The sequence below is a fragment of the Macrobrachium nipponense genome, chromosome 21, assembly GCF_015104395.2.
Source record: "Macrobrachium nipponense isolate FS-2020 chromosome 21, ASM1510439v2, whole genome shotgun sequence".
In the NCBI taxonomy this organism is placed as follows: Eukaryota; Metazoa; Arthropoda; class Malacostraca; order Decapoda; family Palaemonidae; genus Macrobrachium; species Macrobrachium nipponense.
In genome coordinates this window covers 37751455-37773954 of record NC_087212.1, presented here as the reverse complement: position 1 = coordinate 37773954, position 22500 = coordinate 37751455, and the positions used below count along the sequence as shown (strand labels likewise).

Below are 22500 nucleotides of genomic sequence, written 5' to 3'. Positions count from 1 at the left end.
TCTCAAATGAATAATTTTGTGGTTATGATCAGTGAATAGTATGCTGTAGTTTTTAGTTGTCTGGCTTCTCTATTAGAGGTTGGATTTCTCGTCCACAGGTGAGAGAGAGAGAGAGAGAGAGAGAGAGAGAGAGAGAGAGAGAGAGAGAGAGAGAGAGAGAGAGAGAGAGAGAGAGAGAGAATTATTGGGGGGTGCGAATAATGTCGAATAAACTGACCTTGGAATAGAGAAGAAACATGAAGTAGAGTGTCCTAAATGAAAGCAGATATATTCTCTGTTCTGAAGAGATGAGGTTTGTGTCCGTCTGAGAATGTATGGAAAGGTACGAGAGAGAGAGAGAGAGAGAGAGACTGACTGACTGACTTTCTGACTGACTGACTGACTGACTGCCTGACTGGTTAACCGACCCGTAACTGTGATCAGTGTCATTCAATATCTTTTCTCAAATTATCTTTTGCACTGAGCTCAGATTCCAAAGGTTTTCGAGGATGATCCTAATATTAACCCTTTATATATTTTATTCTTACTGTCATTTATGATGTCAGAGAGCAAAGTTGACTTAATTTGTTAAGGATATTTAATTTGTTGGGCGACATCATGAAATATACAAAATGAAACCTAACGTTAAAAACAATTAACTCAGAAAATCGTCAGGTAGACTTTCTAAAATCTTTTGCTCTCCTTTTATGGCATTTCTGGTGTTGGTGATTTTACCCAAAACATGTGTATCATTTTATTTTCCATTATATTACGTTATTAATTCCGCTTCGATCACATATGCCATTTAATTTTGTACGAATGTGTATGCTCTGCTGTGTCGTCTTGGGTTCCTTTCCACCATTATTCATACTTTCCGTACCTCTGTCAATTATTTTTACGTGCCAGCTGCTATGTATCTTGTCCCTCGTATGTAGTGAATGTCCACGTATATACTTTCCGTCAATATGTGTAAGCAGATGAGCAATTAGCAGTGATAGAATGTCAAAACAGATAACGTTAACACCAAAGAAAGGACGTCATACTGAAGACAACATATTTGATAGCGGATCTTGGTTTGAAGAATGGCATTGTCTGATGGGTTTGATCTGTTTTTAAGAGATTTGATATTGTTTACTCAATTTTAGACTTTCGTAAAGTTTGAAAGAATTTTTAAGGTCGACGTTATATTGTCTGAACGCAGTCTCATGGTTTGACGTTTTAAAGTCTGAAAGACGTTATAGTTGACGGTATAAAGCCTGACAGCAGTCGTAAATTGCAGTCTTACATTGACGTTATAAAGTCTCAAGGAGTCTTATGGTTTGACGTCATAAAGTCAGAAAGCAGATTTAAGGTTGACGTTATAAAGTGTGAAAGCAGTCTTAAATTTGATTTTATAAAGCCTGAGAGTAGCCTTAATTAAGTCCTGAAAGCATTTTAACGTTAACTTTATAAAGTATGAAAGCAGTTTTAAGGCTGACATTATAAAACCTGAAAGCAGTCTTAAGCTAGGCGTTATGAAGGCTGAAAGCAGTCTCATGCTTAGACGTCCCCCAGCCGTAGATCATCGTTACGGTCGTGCACTTATCAGCGCTCCGATCGGAAACCACAAGCACATGAGAACAGACCATCTACTTACACGCGTTGCACGAGCCACGGACTGCTTCTTCCCACGACTGATTGCAGTGTCCTGCTTTCAAGCAAGATGCTTCTTCAACTGGATTTTTATAGCTTCTTCTCTGTGACACATGATGCTGTCGCAGGATTTTATGTGGCACTTAAGAACAAACCACGCGGGGAATCGTCCTGTTCTGTTATGGGTGTAGTAGACTTCCGTGTCTGTGTGCATATACAGTATGCTGTGTGTTGATATATATATATATATATATATATATATATATATATATATATATATATATATATATATATAATATATATATAGTGTGTGTGCGTGTGTGTAGCAGTAGGTTAATGGAACGTATGAGATAGGCAAAGGAAAACATACTCTAAGAGTACAGTCAGAACTGTCGTGGCGCCTAGAAAATCATTCTGCTTTAACTTCAGAGAGAGAGAGAGAGAGAGAGAGAGAGAGAGAGAGAGAGAGATAAAATGGAAAACGTCCTTAAACTGCAAAATTTTTCATGGGAACATCTAAGGTTCGTCCAACAGTGCAATGAGATCTTGGCAACCATTAATCTCAGCTGATTTACGTTTTATTCTTTCTTAATCCTGGCCCATGATTGCATTTAAATATTCTCTCTTTATTTTTTTTTATAATATCACCTTCCTTTCGTCTGGGACTTCTTGTCGTGTATAACTGAAATATTAAAATGTTTTAAGGTACGATTTAAGAGACAGAGGCGCATGCTATTAACAAAACATCTAACATTTTACCTGCATGACATTCCAAACTTTTATGTTACTTGTGGCTTTGTACGCCATAAGAAAATAGAGTTAAAAGCGGTCTTTGAGTCGTCATGTAATATTAGTTTTGATATATTTTTTGTAAACGTTTTTTTACTAAATCTTGGCATATTTCGATTTTGCATACATTACGAGAAATCGAAAACAGCCCAGAACAATAATTAAAGATAATTTGAGATAAATTTTATGACTGGTATTTCATATTGAGGTTGGCATGACCGTATTAGATTGGTACTCTCTTTTGTGCTAGAAATGTAAATATTCATTGGGGGCTAATACCGCCAGTGCACTTTATGCAGTGCACTGTAGGCATTACTTACGGTTCTTTACAGCATCCTTTTGGCCCCTAGCTGTAACACCTTTTAGTCCTTTTGCTGAACCTCCGTTCATATTCTCTTTCTTCCATCTTCCTGTTTCATAATGCTACACGTAGCGAGGTTTTCTTCCTGCTGTACCTTTCAAAGTTTTGTACTGTCATTTTCAGAGGGAAACTGCGTGGAGATGAAACCCATGTTAAAGATCTGTGATTCAACACCTCCGTCTGCTTAACTATATTTATTGTTGAATCAGTAAATCAGTCAGTCAGTCAACTATGTTTACAAAAATCGTAACTAACTGTCGGAAAAAGTTAGCCTGGATTCATAGAACATGAGTAAAGTAGACAATATTACACGAGCACTATAGTTGACGTTGATTGGACAAAATATAGATCATTGCTTGCCGGTATGGTCTTTCCACCTTACTAATTAGCTTGAACCAGATAAAACGACTCGAGTGTACTACGTAATTTCGCAAAGAGAAAATTCTGTGTGGTTCTTGTCCTAATGAATATTGTACATTCACAAAATCTACAACCATAACCCTGCTGAGATCGGTCGTGCATTTGCCATTCGTACTCACTGCACCTCACATGGTGCACCGTAGGCATTGCATCCCTTTTTAGCTTTATAACTGTAATTCCATTTCAACTTGCTTTCATCAGCCTTGCCGTCCAACCTCTCCAACTATTGCCGTGTTATGAACTAGCCCCACTGTTTGAGCCTTGTATTTCATATAATATATATATTTCATCTTTCTATAAAATGACTCCAACTCCCTCTTGTCACTCTTAAGTGTTGAATGACTGAAGTGCCCCAGTGCAGTGCTTGGATTAACAGTCTAAATATCATATATAAATCATAAACCTGTAATCAGTGGAACTGTCTCCCTCTTTGTATGATAACCATCACTAGTCAACTAATGCACATAGGATACAATCCATTTGCTAAACCTCCGTTCATAGTCTTTTTCTTCCATCTTACTTTCCATCCTTTCCTAACAATTGTGAGGTTTTTTTCCTGAAGCACCATTAAAACCTTATTACTCTTGATTTCATTTCCAGCGCTGAATGATTTCATAGATCCCAGGGCTTGGCATTTGGCCTAAATAATATATGAATATATATATATATATATATATATATATATATATATATATATATATATATATTATATATATTCTAATAATAGGATGAGCGGGTATCTGGGTATTATACAGGATGAGCTAAAATGGAATGCCGATAGTCGTTTCAGGGTAACAAATACGCGGTGCACTGTAGGCATTACTTATGATTCTTTGCAGCGTCCCTTCGGCCCGTAGCTCCAACCCCTTCATTCCTTTTACTGTATCTCCATTCATATTCTTTCATCCATCTTACTTTCCATGCTCTTTTATAACAGTTGTGTCAGTGCTGGAACTGCTAGGTTTTCTTTATGTTACAGCTTTTAAACCTCTTACTCTCAATTTTCGTTTTAGCGGAGTGACCTCACAGGTCCCTTTGCTTGGCCTTTGGCCTAAATTCTATAGTCTATCTATTTAACGTCATTGGTTATAGTAACTTGCAAATAATATCTGCATTGGCACAGGGGAAGGAAGGCCTCGATAAGGTAATAACTCACCCAAGAGTGGGTGAAACCATTCAGCGGATATTTCTCTCACGTACTATATTTATAATAGTATTATATTTAAAATACGTATGTTTTTAGATATTTCTTATATAATTTTTAAAAATTTATTCTGTAAAATTTTCTTATGTAATTTTAATACGGCGTCAATAACCTAGGTGTTGTGACGACTGTTTAGCAACAATATTCAATCAGTCATTGAGCCTCTCTCTCTCTCTCTCTCTCTCTCTCTCTCTCTCTCTCTCTCTCTCTCTCAACAATTCATTGTATTGTTCTTGCTTTTGGTTCCGTCGTTGTCGTAATTATTGTTGACCGGAAATTAGTGAGTGTAATTTGACGATGTATGTAGCTTGCCGCAAAATCATCCATAAACTTCTTGTAATAGGATCTATTGTCTCAGACTTGAACATCCGGACAGCGTTCGTAGAGAGCTTTCTCATGCGTCGAACCCTGTATGTATCTATACTGCACGGAACAAGAGAGAGAGAGAGAGAGAGAGAGAGAGAGAGAGAGAGAGAGAGAGAGAGAGAGAAAAGGAGGAGGAGAAGGGAGGAGATTGAGCGGGTGCAAACCCAAACTGCAGTATCGTCTTCTTTTATGGGCTACCAAAGGTTTTTATAGCTAGGAATTTGAGACTCGTAAACGCTCTTTTTTTTTTTTTCCCCCTCCATCTCCTTCTTCTTCTTCCTTTCCTCCTTTGCTTCTCATTAGCAGCCCGTTGTGTCTTGGCTGCCGCCTGCCATCCCTGCCTGCGCCCGCAGGCAGCTTCTGTGGTCGTGACGCCAGCCAGCGATGCTACACCGCTGTCGGTGTGGACAGCCAGTCAAGCTGTCAGTCGTCTGAGACATATATTATATATATATATATATATATATATATATATATATATATATATATATATATATATATATATATATATCGGATGTATAACTTCTTGTCGCCAAGTAATATTCAACCGTTTAGTGGTTGAGTTTCCTTGACAGTTAGTGATTTTAGAAATTATTTGTTTGTGGTTTATTTCTGACTTTTTTTCGTGCACTGGCTAAAATATTTATATGGGCATTCGTGTGTTCTGTGAAGTCAATTTTTTTTTCTTAAGTTTTTCGTTACACACACACACACACACACACACACACACACACACACATATATATATATATATATATATATATATATATATATATGTGTGTGTGTGTGTGTGTGTGTGTAACGTGTATATATATATATATATATATATATATATATATATATATATAGATATATTATCATATATATATAGATATATATATATATGTATATATATATATATAGATATATATATATATATATAACATATGTGTATATATATTTTTTTCTGTGCATGCCTTTCTCCCTCTTGAGAGGTATACGCCGGTGGAGTATACAGCCTTAGAATTTCTCATCAACCCTTGGGGATGGGGTTGCCACCCGCCATGATCGTTGTTCTTAACGCGAGCATAAGCTGGGACATAGTTACAGCCAGGTTGATTGGTGGTTAGTAACCAGGGAGCAGTCCACAAACCCAGTAATCTTGAGCCTAGCGCTGCATCAGTTAGTCACGACGCCCACTTCGGCTAATTGCTCCTCCCACAAGGCGGGCGTTGGCCACTGTATCACACACACACATAAATGATATATAATATATATATATATATATATATATATATATATATATATATATATATATATATATACATATACATATACATATACATATACACGTATGTATTTCCACTCGTATATTTACCCAGATTCATTATTTAGCTGTTCTTTTAATCAGTTTTCCTATTGTGAGATTAACATTAGCAACTGTTAGATTGTTACAGATAAATTTTCCTTATTCCCTCAGATGTTTTAAAGAACGTAGAATCACAGATTCTGAACGCTATTCCTAATGCCTCTGAACGTCTAGAAACTCAAGAAATTAATGAAAAGGTATTCTTTTTGCCGTAAGTGATGACCTATGAAATATCGTTTCACTTCTGGGAAACTCCTACTTTAAAAGTAGTGGAAATTGGGCTTATGCTTTGGTAATATTAGACATTATTTTCCTTACTAGTATGAGTCAATGCTCAAGGATACGTTGAGTATCATATATGAATATTGTTTAGCGTTGTCTTTAGGGCTGATTTACATTAAAGCAAAGCACATTTTATATAAAAGGTTGTCTCCCCCCCACCCCCCTCCCTTTTCTACAGCACGGTCAGAGTTACCCCTTTGCTTTTACAAACAGGAGGTCGTCGTCATGGTCGATGTAACCACTTCCTTTTCGTAAATGACATCTCGGTCTGTTTATAAAGCTGTCAGGGATCCTTCCACGTCCCCCGGCGAAGCCCGTAATTATACGGTTGCAGTGTCCTTCCCCATATAATTAAATCATTTCACAACCCCTTTGTCTTTGTGAGGATTTCCATGGTGGACGCGGCTACGGCCACAACCATATGGCTTTTGTACGCCTCGTTTAAGGAGTAATAAGCTTTTTGATAAAGGCTGGGGAATGCTTGACCCTTGATCTCTGGAGAATGACGTTCGAAGGAATGTTTGTGGAGACAGTTATGTTGTTATTTGAGCTTTTGCTTCAGAAACTCTTCGTGGTATTGTATCATTCTCACATCTAGGTGGTATTTTTCATGGATGTGGGTCCGGTAAAGTTAATTTGTGAATTTTTGTATTAGAGGATTAAGTGCCAGACATCAAACTGTTTCTGTATCTCTGCACTGAATGACCAAGTATCAGACATTAAAAACTTTTTATGTATTAATGTATTGAAGACTGTATTTTAATTGCTTGACAATTAAAATATATCAGATAGTTTTTTTACGTCAAACCCTCAAGTGCTTAAATACTAAAGGATTAAAAGTGATGAAACTATTTGATATATTTATGTACTAAAGGTTTAAATGTCAAACAATAAAAAATATTGATTTCACGTCTGTACTAAAGGATTAAGCGTTGCTCTTACACCAGAACTGGAATTATTTCATTTTTGCACAAAAGCATTCACGTGTCGTTCATACATCATGGATCTTCCGTGTCTGAACTAAAGTATTTAGTTGTCAGTCACAGAGCAGACGTGAAATATTTGCTTTTTTTTCACATAAGGATACAAATGTCAATCATGCATCTAAACGATAATTACAAAATTGCGGCATAAAATATGAGAAGTGTCAAACCTACATCAAAACTGTATTATATGTACTTTTGTGCTAAAATTTTCGAGTGCCGGTGCTACAACAGCATTGTATTATTTCATGACAACAGCAATGATTGGCTGAGTGCCAGGATTCGTGGGCATAATAGCTATTTTGTTTTTTTTTGTTATCCCAAAAGTAAAGAAGGAATCATGTAGGATCAGAGGTGTTGGGTTATAGGTATTGGTTTTCTCCAAAACGTGAATAGGGAAGCTTTGAGTGTCCCGGAAATTATTTTCATCCAAAAGGTAGATAACGAGGATTTTCCTAAAAAGAAGAAAAAAACAGATGAGGAATTTCCTCCAAAATGTAGGAGGATCTTCCTCTGAGAAGTAGATGAGGAATTTCCTCCAAAAAATAGGTATGGAAGATTTTCCTCCAAAAAGGATAAGGAGGATTTTCCTCCAAAAAGTAGATCAGGAAGTAATTTCCTCTAAAACGTAGATAAGGATGGAATTTCCTCGTAATTAAGGAGGATTTTCTTCCAAAATGTTGGTGAGCAGTTTTCTCCAGAAAGTAGATAGAGAGGGAATTTCCTCCAAAAAGTAGTTAAGGAAGATTTTCCTCCAAAAGGTAGATGAGCAATTTCCTCCAAAAAAGTAGATAATGAGGGAATTTCCTCAAAAAAGTAGATAAGGAGCATATTCCTCAGAAAAATAAATATGGAGTATTTTCCTCCAAAAGTGGATAGGGAGGTAATTTCCTCTAAAAATTAGATTGGGACTCATGACTTAACCTAGATATTGCTCAGTGACAATCATTTTTTTCAAAGACCTGATGAAACCTTGGGTTATACAAAAGTAGGATTGTGAAATCTGGTTCCATCCAAATAGTTTATAAATGTGAAATCGTGCTGTGCTTCGAATGTATATTGTAAAAACTGGCTTTGTCTCCGGGAAGCAAATTCCTGAGATGTATACTAGAATTGCGCCAGGCCCGGTTTTTTGCCATGAAGGTTAGGTTAGGTTACGTTAGTTCAAAGCAATATATTGTAGGTAATTTGGATGTGGACACATAATGCAATTATTTTCAAGAAGATTCTATGGTAAGTTTTTAAGATATGGCGTCCCTCTCTTTTCAGCGAAGGTCTCGGTACTCGGTAACCGTTCGGTAAAATGCCTCCGGAAATTTAATGGTTTATAAAACATGCTATATTCCGAAAATGGGTACGGAGGCACATAGACTCTAGTAAATGATGTTTTGAAAACTATATTTATAATTATGGAATCATGGAGTATTCAGGAAGCAGTTCCATCCAGAAGTTAATCAAGAAGGTAGTGGGTTATTATTAATTTTTTTCCATAAGAACAATTTGGACGTACGTAACGTCAGGGAATGGAGCTACAGAAAAATGATTGATTAATTCATGGAAGTCCATTTAGAAATTTATTTATAAATTCTGAGAGTAAAAAATAAAAAGAGAGGACTAAATCGGTGATCACCAACAGCCTTTTAGCTATGTAAAGAGACAAGGTGTAAGTTGTTAACCCATCCTTTACTTTTAGTTTTCAAAGAAATCATTTACATAAAACGCTGAAAAAAAATTATCAATCGAGAATTACATAAACGTGAAGCACTGACGTGACCTTTCAGATCACCGAAATACGAGCCATTCGCTGGCATGTACAGGCTAGCAGTGGATGTTGAAAATATTAAAGACTGTATGATGGTCATTTTGAGCGCACTATTTCTTTTGATATCACATAAGCATTTTTTTTTTAGTTTTCTTTAGGAAGGATAAACACTTGCCAGACTTAAACTAGTAAAAGAGATTTCAACGCTACATACTATTTGATCAAAGTCCCTAGGTTGCGATTACTACTGTTTATGATGGATATAATGACAGTTATACAAATCAACTTTTGCCAAAGACAGTTGATTACTTATTCATATTTTCCTCTAAAATTAATGCATTAATGATTACGCCCCTTTTGCCGAGAACCAGAACGTTTACCCTACTGACGCCTTGGACTCTGCTGCATGCAGCCCACAGAGGTCAGCAATTATCTAATCGATGACTGAAAACTCGTTCTGGTGCCGCCACGACGCGATAAGTAATGAATGTGTTTACCGAGAGTTACAGCTGCGACGATGGACCCATTCAACATCTGCGTGAAACCGTTTTTTTTTTCCTTCTTTTTTTTCTATTAAAATGACTCATTTAAGAGCATTGCTTTTAGCAACCTTAAATGGGCGTATCCTCTTCAGCAAAAGTTAATTGATTCTGTCGCGCTGTGGAGGGAAGCGAGGAAGGTTTTGGAAATGCGTCAGGCTCTCTCTCTCTCTCTCTCTCTCTCTCTCTCTCTCTCTCTCTCTCTCTCTCTCTCTCTCTATATATATATATATATATATATAGATAGATATATATGTGTGTGTGTGTGTGTGTGTGTGTATTTATATATATATTTATTTATTTATGTATATATAAATATAGACACATGTACACGCGCACGCTCAGGCATAGTCATACATGTATAGATAAATTTTATCTTTATACTTTTGAAGGAGATCCCATTTGTTTATTTGTATTTTCTTTCCCTAATCAGATTCCAAACTTACAATCATCTGGCCTAGTTATTTGGCTATCATAAGGTTATCTGAATTGCAGCGTTTCGAGCGGTTGTTCAGAGGTCCATCACAGGCCTGTTTACCACTTCAGTACGTTGCTGTCAATGAAAGGCTGCCCTTTTGCGAGTGGCCGTGCTGGTACAAGCCATTTTGATGGATTCCAACCAAGACGTTCATTTCATGCAGAGAATTGATCAAGACGCTCTTTGGCATTTTCGTTTTACAAGCAGAAAAGTGAATTTCTTGCCATATTACGTATTGACTGTGAGTGCTGACGGTTTTTAGTTGTGTTCAAGTCATTCGAAAGAAGCGTTTTGATTGCGTAAGAAAGGGAGACTTACTATGAGATTCAGGGCCTCTGTAACACAGTTTTTTCGCAATAACTTTTTATCTATGCATTTCATAGTTATAACGCTTATTCAGAATACACATTATATCTACACATAAATTTTGACTCTATTCTGCATTACGTAGGTTGAATAAATTTGGTACTTACAATGTAAAAGTGACTCTTTTTGAAGACGGGCCAACTTACTCAGAGAAAAGGTTTCGAACGCACTCGTTACGTAACTTATGACAGCATTTCTTCCCTCTTTCTCGATGGATGATTGGCTATACGTAACAAAGGCTATACCTCTGGCAACAATGACAAACAAATTTAAATACAAGCAAAGCAGCACACCTTTATGAATTCTGAACCTCTCCACTGATAATTGTCATAATGAACAAACCAACAAAATATGTTAATAAATACAAAAACACTTCGATTATTAGTCTGACTGCCAAAATAAGTTTCCTAAGAAATTACAGTCTGCTTTATAGGTCACAATCAGATTGACAAAAAGTAGGGAATAGATGGTAATTTTCAAAAACATAAGTAGACAAGCTTGTTTTCATAACTGCTATATCCAATGTCATGCAATTTTTATTTATTGGCTATCTACCTATTTACTGAAAAAAAAATAGCCGGTATTATATTTTGGCTTTAAACCTTCACCAATGATTATCGTCAGAATAATGACTTCATGAGGCTCCACCCCCTTTGGCCTCGTTATAATTCAGGATAACACTGAAGGCTATCATGGGCATTGTTGGATTAGAAAATTTAACTTCTGGCTATGAAAACTCATTTCTCGAGTAGTTGTAAGAAGTGCTAAATGATCCTCAAGGATCCCAGTAGTTGGCCTAAACGTTTAATTCATGTATATTACTGCTATACTATAGCGGCACTACTGCTACAGTAGTATTACTACGCTAGCACAGATACCCCACCCACATCTATGTATCGTTCCGCCATTCATAAAGTCTTTGGGTTTCAGAGCCGATGGAACAAGGTGAATGGGTTTCTGTCTAGTGGGTGGGCGGGGCAACATTTCGTCAAAAGGTGTTTACTTTGCTTACGTAATGAATGTTTTTCGACTCTTGGCTCGTAATCATTGGCCATGGCGTCGGCTAGATAATTTTTACTCTATAAAAATTAAAACTATCGGGTTTAGGTTATTGATAATGCTGACAAAATTTGTGTGTGGTTGTAAAATATACATATGTCAACTTTCAGCTACATCCGATGCTTTGACAAAGAGCAAAGTCCAAAAAACCGTGTTACAGAGGCCCTGAATCTCATAGTAGTTTTGTAGTCTTTGTATAACTTTTGATATCCGTCTCAGAGTCTTTAAATAAATGTGCTTATCGAATAATTTGCCGCTTGCATTTCGTGACACGTAGACGCAGAGAGAGAGAGAGAATCGTTGTTGTAGGATGAAGGTGGCGTTGTGACAGCACAGTGTCTTGCTCATAAGTAGAGAGAGAGAGAGAGAGCGAAAGAGAATTTAAAAGGATATTGGCGAAAGGTGTAAGAGACAAACATATAGGGGATGGACCATGTCTGTTGATTTTGTTTTAGTTTCCGGACGGAGATGATGCCATACAAGAAATAAATGTAATAACACTAACTGAAATTTTACTGCCATTACAGATGCTTTCGGAAAGTCTACCAATATTTGCAATAACATTCCAACTAAACAGTAATAAAGATAAATTTTCATACACGATTTACTTTTTATGTTGCTCTTTTTGCATCCTAACCTCGATTACCACGGTTATTCAAAGTGCCAAGTATCTACTTTACTGATTAGGTCAACCGAGGCACATGGATTATCTTATTTAGTTTGCATATACGTATATACATATATGTAATATATATACTATATATAATATGTATATTATATATATATATATATATTATTTATATATATATATATATATATATATATAAAAATAGCCCATAAAAAGCCCCAAAATATAAAAAGAAAGTACTATATTTCAGAGACTGCTGTCTCTCTCTTTAGCAGTCTCTGAAATATAGTATTTTCTTTTAAAAATTGGCCTTTTTATGGCCTCCTTTAATTAGATGGACTTCTGTTGTAACGGGACATTTTTACCAGTCATATATATATATATATATATATATATATATATATATATTGTGTGTGTGTGACGTGCGTGTTGCAGATTATATATATATATATATATATATATATATATATATATATATATATATAAGTATGTACAAATGTGTTTGTGTGCATTATGAATAAATTATAATTACGCATACATAATTTCACAAAATTATCTACATGCATTGTTTCTCTTTCTTACGTTGCCCTAACTGTGACTATTACATTTTCAGATAAACAAACCATCTGGGGAACGATGATCGTCGCTGCACGGGCTGCTTCAATGACCAAGGTAAGTGGAGTGAGGTCGTCTCTGTTGGAAGCTTTCGTCCTCTTTGCTGTGGCCAGGGAGTCCTAATTATAATACGAGTATCCTGTTGTGATGAAATCAGCAATAGGGAAAATCGAGATATGTAATATTTAGATATATGTATATAAAATTATATATATATATATATATATATAAGGATATATATATATGTAATATATATACACATATATATACTGTATATACTCATATGTGTATGTATATGCAATTATATATATATATAATATAGATATATATATATATATATATATTCTGTATATACTTATATGTATATATATGTACATGTATATTTGTATATATACGTATGTATATATATATAAATTTATATCTATTATAAATATATATCATATATATATAGAATAATATATATATTATATAAGTATCTTTATATGTATACTATATGTATATGTATTTTGTATATATAGTATGTATATATATTAAAATTAAATTTATATATATATATATAATTATTATATTATATATATATATAATATATATACATATTAGTATATATATAAAATCACTGGCAAACATCTATTAATATTTTTGTGTGTGAATTCATGCTTCTATTTATTCTCTTTAATTTGGTATATGTTCACATATTTTCTGCTCGGAACCACTTTTATTTATTTTTCATTTTTTTTTCTTTTATCTTTGAGGGCTAGTTTTTTCCTTAAATTTTTTACTTCCTGCTCCGCAAACGTCCGCCGTTGTGGGAATTAAGGTAAATTGATGGCTCTAGTTTTAATTGTTTTATCATGCAAGGTTATCTTTCTTTTTTTTTTTTACTTCTATTTCTCCAACCTGTCTGAAGTATGCGCTGTCGTGAACAGCTGTTTACACGGTACTTTCATGAGTTTAGTTCCTTGTCGAGGCGCTACAAGGTCTTGTTTTGATGTCAACCAATCAATTAACCGTTCCAGTCGAGGTCGAGGTTGACTGAATTTCAGGTCGATTATACTGAACGTCTGAGGAAGTATTTCGTCTTCACTTCCTCTAGAAAGGTAACTAGCTCGTAGTGTCTTTCCATATATGTCAGAAAGCGAGGCAGTGCGGGTAGTTTGTAGCTTCTTAACCACCATCATTCTTCTAATGAGTGACAGGTGACAACAAAATAATGTTGATCGTTGACCCAATGTTTTCTTTGTGGTTGCTGTTATTGAGTGGGTGGGTTAGGGGAAATGGGATGTTGGGGTTGGGGGCAATTTCGCCTTGATTATGTCTCAACTGACATTCTATCCTTCACTGTAACTGGCCCATTTGAGTTGTGTTGGCTCATGATCTTGTCTCATTTAGTAAATCAACAAGTGAGAGATAAATCTCTCTCTCTCTCTCTCTCTCTCTCTCTCTCTCTCATCTCTCCTCTCTCTCTCTCTCTCTCTCTCTCGTCCCTTCACTTTTAGGATGCAGAGCGATCTTATAGATTTAGTAGCTAAATCTGCACCTGGCTAAATCAGGTCGGATATTTAAATGGCTCAAGCTCTTCTCTTCTAACCCCGGTTAATAAAGCTTCGTGATGGCCTTATACCTATCCTCCTTTGGAATCTTTCGCTCATGTTTTGTATGCTTCCTGTGTTGTCGCCTTATCTAGCTGTTAAAAAAAAAGTTTATTTTTTGTTTCTCTTTTGAAAAACAGTAAGCGGTTACAAGGTGGCTTCGTAGAATCAACGAGTCGGTGGTCGCTGCCACATTCATACTTTAATACTGAGGCGTTGATATTGCAATTCACCAGAGAAGGATTATTATTATTATTATTATTATTATTATTATTATTATTATTATTATTATTATTATTATTATTATTTAAAGGCGACCAGAAGTCGAAGCAGGCTTCCGAAGAGATTTGTGGAAAAAACAAGGCAAGGCTCCTTTAATTATACAGTAAACTTACTGTTTATGGGGCTACAACTTTATTACTATTTTTAATACTTACAGTTTTCTCTTGACTTCGAGTGAAAATTTTTTATTGAACGAAGCATGTACTACTTATTTATAGATTTTACTTGCAACTTTTCTTCTCTTTAAGAGTGATTTTTTTTCTATATCTTCAGTAGTGATTTTCTTATTATCTTGAATAGTTATTTTTTTTATTGGACGAGGCATACACTTATTTATAGATTTTCTTGCAGCTTTTCTTCTCTTTAAGAGTGATTTTTTTTATCATATCTTTAAGAGGGTTTTTTAATTGAACGAAATACTCTTGTCAATAGATTTGTTTCGTAGTTATAATAAGTAAAATAGGCTTTCGATACCAGGTTCCGATTTTCATTTGGTAAGGTTACTTTTCAGGGCAGGCAACGGGAATGCCGTCAGGGAATTTAAGTCTTGTGTTGTAGAGTTTGTATGTATTTGAGTAATTGCTACTAATGTTTTTTAGACGTTTATATTATATATATATATACACATACATACTACATATATATATTATATATATACACACACACTCACACACACACACACACATATATATATATATATATATATATATATATATATATATATATATATATATATATATATATTATATATATGTGCCAACTAAAAGATCTAGCAATTTCAGAATCCTGATGATTATTAATACCGTTATCTAGCAATCTCTCTCTCTCTCTCTCTTCTCTCTCTCAATCTCTCTCTCTCTCAATCTCTCTCCTCTCTCTCTCTCTCTCTCTCTGTTCACTGAGGCCTGACGCTCCTAATGTTAATGACTCTGCCCTAAATTTTACGATCTACTTCAGATTTAATGTGACACTAAACGCCCGACGAAGCTTAATGAAAATCGCCTAAATACTCCCGAATCAATGAGACACTGAAGGAGTCTCCAAAGGCATTACCGACGTGCATGTCGAACGGAGGATTGTGGGGTTGGGGTGGGTGGGAGGGGGGAGAGGAATAAATCGCTTAGGTGTTACGGCGGTGTAATTCATCCAGGTAAGAACAGCGGCGTCCCGCGCTCTTAATGGACGACGCGCGTCCGGTCCTCTGCTTATTTGTGACTGGTCGTTATACAGTTATTAGGGATTTGCCGTCGGAAGCAGTCAATGATAATCAGAGTGCTTAAACAGATAAAGGACGTTTTTCATCTTTGTCAGGATTTATGGAACGGGGGAGATGCACGCGTCCGTCCCTCCTTACGCGTTTTTGATAAGTAGTCGGTAAGCAAGCAATGAAATGGGATATTATTTAAACTTTTTATCGGCTTTTAGTTATTGACTTACTTTCTATGATACCTAACGCACTTTCTCTTAACTTATTCTTGTACTACATTTATTAACTTTGATGTGAAACCTATAATCAGGTTGACGACGCATACACACGCCATCTTTCATTTTGACCGCAAACTTTTATTACTTTATTGTTCTGTAATTCATCTTCTTTCTAGGTTTCTATGTGTTGATCTGAATATTTAGGCTTTCACTCGAGGCAATAACGGGGCTTTTATCTCCAAAATAAGGCTGCCGTTATGCGCGTTGCTATTGACGCGACGGAGGGTAATTGATGGCTTTTTAAATAGTTGACGTGGTTTTCTGTTCATGACCCTCTCTCTCTCTCTCTCTCTCTCTCTCTCTCTCTCTCTCTCTCTCTCTCTCTCTCTCTCTCCTTTGACACTTACAGAGCATTTTGGTAAACTTTTGAGAAGATTAACTCGTGTTACACCTTAACCATTAACTCTTTAGAATCAGTTGTGCACATTCTGTTTTGGGGCAAATGCTTCGTTGGAAGTCACGGAACCACAACAAAGGCAACGCCAAAATTAAAGGGAACTTGCAATCACAGCATTTTCTAGCATTTCTATTTGTGATAGATAGACAGATAGATAGATAGATAGATAGACAGATAGATAGAGGTATAAAGTATCTGGTGAGTTTTCCATTCCTTTGTAGTGAGGCATTCCTCGTTTTTGGATTAAATGATGCTATATGATTTGACGGACAGTTGGTCGCTTATCCCTTTATTTTAAAAATCTCCCCCCCCCCCCCCCCCCCTACTCTCTCTCTCTCTCTCTCTCTCTCTCTCTCTCTCTCTCTCTCTCTCTCTCTCTCTCTCTGTGCACTCGACTCGACTGGTCTTCAGTCATCAGAGTGACTAAAAGTTTAACAGAAAATGCTCATTTAAATCGTCTTTTTTTTTTTGCTTGAGAGAGAGAGAGAGAGAGAGAGAGAGAGAGAGAGAGAGAGAGAGAGAGAGAGAGAGAGAGAGAGAGAATGCACTGCTTCGTACGTACCTGGTTTCTATTAACCCTTTCGGATTCCTGCATAACTTAAAAGAACATCATCGCATTCCCAAACTCTTGAGGCTCCCCCTGGCTTTGCGGAAAGGTCAGGAGAGGCCCCTTAACAAACTTTGGTGCCTGAGTTCCCAGCTAAGCCCAGAAAGAGACCTCCTCTGTAGATTAGTGGCCTCCAAATCATCTCGAAACTATACTCTGTTTTTTTTCATCTGTCCATCCGCCTGTGGTGTTTTTGTATGGTAACACTGCGTCCTGGGCTTTAGATAGTTACGCTATGTGTAAGTTTTAGGTAAATAAAAGGATATCTGGGTGTACATTTGCAACTGAAAAGTGTTTTAATAATTTACTGTATGCGAATTACACCGTTAATATTCGAAACAGGATATTATTATAATCGTTGAATGTAACTATCTAAAGCCCGGGACGCAGTGTTACCATACAAAAACACCACAAGCGGATGGACAGATGAAAAATAACAGAGTATAGTGAATCACACTGTGCTGCTTTGCAGAGAGTCTCGGAATCTGCTGTTATGGATGAATGGTAGTGTGGCTTTCGCTCAGCCTTTCTTTTGAGTCGCTGTTTTAAATGAAACTGCATATTGATAACCTAAATGAAAGAGAGCTGAATTTTATTGCGCTTATCACGAAGTTTCTCAGTCGCAAGGTCTTCATTTCAGTGATAACTCTGCAGACTTTAGATCAGCTGTTATCATTATACGATGAAATATATTTCAAATAATATTACTGTGACGTCAGTTTGATATAAATTCCAGCATTCAATCTTTGAAAACCGCCGTTTTTTTTTTTTTACCTAATTTCCCTTCTATATCGAATGCTTTCTATTTTTCTACTTTCATTATTGATAATCATATTAGTCTTTTGGTAACGCAAGATTTTCCAACAAACTTCTATCTCAGTTGCAGATATAGACTTTCTTTTTTTTTTTTTATTTATTTTATTTATTGGTGTATTTATTTACGTATTTATTTAAGCATTTGGATTATTTTCATTCTTTGATTATTTATTTGTTTTTAATATAAGCATTTGGATTTCTTGTTAAAAGTCCCATTATTATGTATTCCCTTATAAACATTTGCCAATAATATCCATTGAATTACGATAGTGCTATCTCTTGAGAGTTTTCTTTTTCTGAATAAAACAAAATGATCCAAGTGAAAGGTCAACTGATTTACGTGCTGCTTTTAGGAACAAGACCTGGAGCTGGCATAAGGCCTCGTTAATCCAAGAACAAGAAGGTAGGTCAGCTGCGATCTAGTTTTATGGAGGATTTCTACCTCCATCTTATCGTAGTTGCCTTTCCACCTCCTCCTATTCCTCCCTTCCTCTCATTCCCTCTCTCTCCCTCCCTCCTTTCTTGTCCCTTTGTACTCCTGTTATCTCTTTAGCCCCCATCTCCGCTCCCTGCGGAGCCCCTCCGGCTCCGCCTCTGGTCTCCCCTCCCTCAGGAGAAGATGGAAGCGGCCGATTATTCCATTTGTGTGCAGCCTCCTGCTGCCAATGTGTATATAAAAGTCAATTATGGCCAATATAGGGGTACGATACTGCAATATCAATTTTATGGTAGGATGCGCGCCGTGGATGGCAGCCTCCTCTAAGACTTAGGCTTGTATTCGACAACCTCTGTAATGCGATCACGTGACTGGTTTATCGGCCAATGGCTGGTCGCGGTAATTATTGTCGACCTCACGCATTCGTTATCTCCGGGATAAGTCACATCGACTCGATGCCTGCCTGAATATCTATTCCTATTTCCATTTTGTCTTTTACTCTTCTCGAAGGCTTCTCTTCTTCGAAGGGGATGTCCGAAGTGAAAGTACTACTTCATTAACAGTCATTTAGCGTATGACGTCACGGACGGACTATATATTATATGTAGATCTCGAAGGGTTAAAAAGAACCTCATTACATATGCAGAGATAGTAGCAAGTTCCTTCAGGACTATTTGTTATTGGAGTCTTATTGCTACTAATCCGCGGTAGTTAGTAGTTGAAGAGCAAGGATATAATGGACTAAAGCTACTCACAGTTTTTTATACAGATTTTTTATAACAGGTTGCAGATAGCTCGCCAAACTGCATGACCCTTTCGGTTTCATTTATTTATGATTTTTTTTTTTCATTTAATGAATTTATGATTTCTTTCTGTTTCGTGGTTTAAGACTTTATTTTTCTCTCTCTCTCTCTTGGATTTAACACCGGTTTTTATATTTCATGAATTTATGACTCGTTTTTCAAATTACACATGTATTTTTTGTTCAAATTATTAAATTTATAACTTTTCGATTTCATGAATTTACGCTTGGTACTTCAATTTCTTGAATATTTTTATAGGTTTTTAAATTTCATGAATTTATACACTTTTGTCCTCATGTCGTGGAAACATGATTGCCGTAGGAAATTCCTCCCAATTTCTTTTTAGAATAAATTGTATTATTATTATTATTATTATTATTATTATTATTATTAGTTTTTTTTTTTTTTTTTTTTTTTTTGTTTTTTTTTTTTTTTTTTTTTTTTTTTTTTTTTGCTCTATCACAGTCCTCCAATTCGACTGGGTGGTATTTATAGTGTGGGGTTCCGGGTTGCATCCTGCCTCCCCTTAGGAGTCCATCACTTTCTTACTATGTGTGCCGTTTCTAGGATCACACTCTTCTGCATGAGACCTGGAGCTACTTCAGCCTCTAGTTTTTCTAGATTCCTTTTCAGGGATCTTGGGATCGTGCCTAGTGCTCCTATGATTATGGGTACGATTTCCACTGGCATATCCCATAGCCTCTTATTTCTATTTTCAGATCTTGATACTTATCCATTTTTTCCCTCTCTTTCTCTTCAACTCTGGTGTCCATGGTATTGCGACATCAATGAGTGATACTTTCTTCTTGACTTTGTCAATCAACGTCACGTCTGGTCTATTTGCACGTATCACCCTATCCGTTTCCTGATACCATAGTCCCAGAGGATCTTTGCCTGATCGTTTTCTATCACTCCCTCAGGTTGGTGCTCGTACCACTTATTACTGCAAGGTAGCTGATGTTTCTGCACAGGCTCCAGTGGAGGGCTTTTGCCACTGAATCATGCCTCTTTTTGTACTGGTTCTGTGCAAGTGCCGGGCATTCACTTGCTATGTGGTTTATGGTTTCAATTTTCGTATTGCACTTCCTACATATGGGAGAGATGTTATTTCCGTCTATCGTACTTTGAACATATCTGGTTCTTAGGGCCTGATCTTGTGCCGCTGTTATCATTCCTTCAGTTTCCTTCTTTAGCTCTCCCCTCTGTAGCCATTGCCAATTGTCATCGCTGGGCTAGTTCTTTAGTCTGTCTCATGTATTGTCCGTGCATTGGTTTGTTGTGCCAGTCCTCTGTTCTTTCTGTCTTTCTCCTGTCTCTGTATATTTCTGGGTCTTCGTCTACTTTTATTAGTCCTTCTTCCCATGCACTCTTTAGCCACTCGTCTTCAACTGGTTTTCAGATATTGCCCCAGTGCTCTGTTTTCAATGTTGACGCAGTCCTCTATACTTAGTAGTCCTCTCCCTCCTTCCTTTCGTGTTATGTATAGTCTGTACCGTATTTGCTCTTGGGTGTAGTGCTTTGTGTATTGTCATTTGTTTCCTGGTTTTCTGATCTATGCTGCGGAGTTCTGCCTTCGTCCATTTCCCTATTCCTGCGCTGTATCTGATGTTACTGGCACTGCCCATGTGTTTTATTTATGCTTTTTATCATATTTCCGGCGTTGAGTTTTGACTTGAGTATCACCTTGAGTCTCTGCATATATTCTTTCCTGATCGTGTCCTTCATCTCTTGGTGTTTTATATCTCCTCCTTCCATTATTCCCAGGTATTTGTATCCTGTCTCATCTATGTGTTTGATGTTGCTCCCATCTTGTAGCTTTATCCCTTCAGTTCTCGTACTTTGCCTTTTTGTATGTTGACTAAGGCGCATTTTTCTATTCCAAACTCCATCCTGATGTCCCCAGATACAATCCTTACAGTCTGGATTAGGGTATCTATTTCCTTGATGCTCTTACCATACAGCTTGATGTCGTCCATGAACATCAGATGGTTGATTTTGTTGCCTCTTTTTATATTATTATTATTACTTTAACATACTCACAATACGCAGTTGATGATGTTATGATGAGCATAACACAACAAAATTAACAAAGGTTCATTGATAGAACTAAATAAACATTATATACAAAGTCATTAGATGGAAAGAGGATTTATGAAGCGGAGTCTTAAAGATATTTAGGGATAATGATTTAAGTTCGCTGGAATTGGAATTTAGTGAAAGCCTAAAGAAGGCAAGTCGAACAGTGGGTTGACTCGGTAAGTATTGAAATTCAATTAGACTGAAATTATATATAAAGGTGGGATTATACGTTAGTCTAGGTCTAGGAAGATCCTTATTACTATCCTGGTATGACATCAAAACTACATAGATCCAAAAGGTTCCGTGTAAGAAATAATAAAGTAAGTGAAATGAAGGAAATTTCGCGTAGGTGAGATAACGATGAAAGGGAGGTTGAAACCGAATCGAAAGTATCCGTTGCAACATCACCTCCCCCCACTCCGTGGTGAATAGAACATGTGATAGCATCAGCTGGGCTCCCCTGAGCACCAGTGGAGTTGGAAGGACTAGACCTAATAGGGCGAGAATTGGAGGCAGGATACGAGTGGAGATCTGTGGAAGTGAAAGCACAGGAATAACCTGAGTAGTGGAATTTCACACTAGGCCATGATGGTGGACAAACCTTAAATAAAGAATGATGGTGTCATTCAGTACTACATTAAACAGTAGATATCTTAATAAAATAAAATATAAAAAAGGCTTGAGTGGGATGGGGTGCCCCCGTATAGTGCCGCGATGCACCTCATTCGGTGCGTTATAGTCATTACTTAAGGTTCTTTGCAGTGTCCCTTTGGCCTCTAGCTGCAACCTCTTTCAATTTTTACTGTACCTCCGTCCATATTGTTTTAATTCCATCTTCCTTTCCACCTTCTCGTAATAATTCATTCGTATTGCAATTGCGAGTTTTCCTCTTATTGCACCTGTCAGATCTGTTTACTGTCAATTTCCGTTTCAGCGCCGAATGACTTTCCAGGTCCCAGTCCTTGGCCTTTGACCTGAATTTTATATTCTATTCTATCCTAAAGCAAGATTATGCCGAATAATACTCGCGTATATGAATCATTTCCCTCGCCTGGCCGGCTTCCGAAGTAGCGCACAAGGTAGCAAAAAGGACCTCGATCCCATTCTCATTCTGGAGCAACTTCAGGGAAGCACAACATATTAGGGTAGAAATCGGGAGGAAGGAATGGAGGAGGGGGAGGGTAGGGGAGATCCA

At 36.7% G+C, this 22500-nt stretch overlaps 1 long non-coding RNA gene across 13 annotated transcripts in view; it reads left to right on the top strand.

The window, feature by feature from the left end:
- The window catches only part of LOC135197940 (uncharacterized), a 463394-nt gene that overhangs the window by 17629 nt on the left and 423265 nt on the right, over positions 1-22500 (top strand). For all 13 annotated transcript variants that reach the window (XR_010310696.1, XR_010310686.1, XR_010310689.1 and 10 more), the window contains one exon: positions 12810-12868. This is a non-coding gene — a long non-coding RNA (uncharacterized LOC135197940). The remainder of the gene's footprint in view (positions 1-12809; positions 12869-22500) is intronic.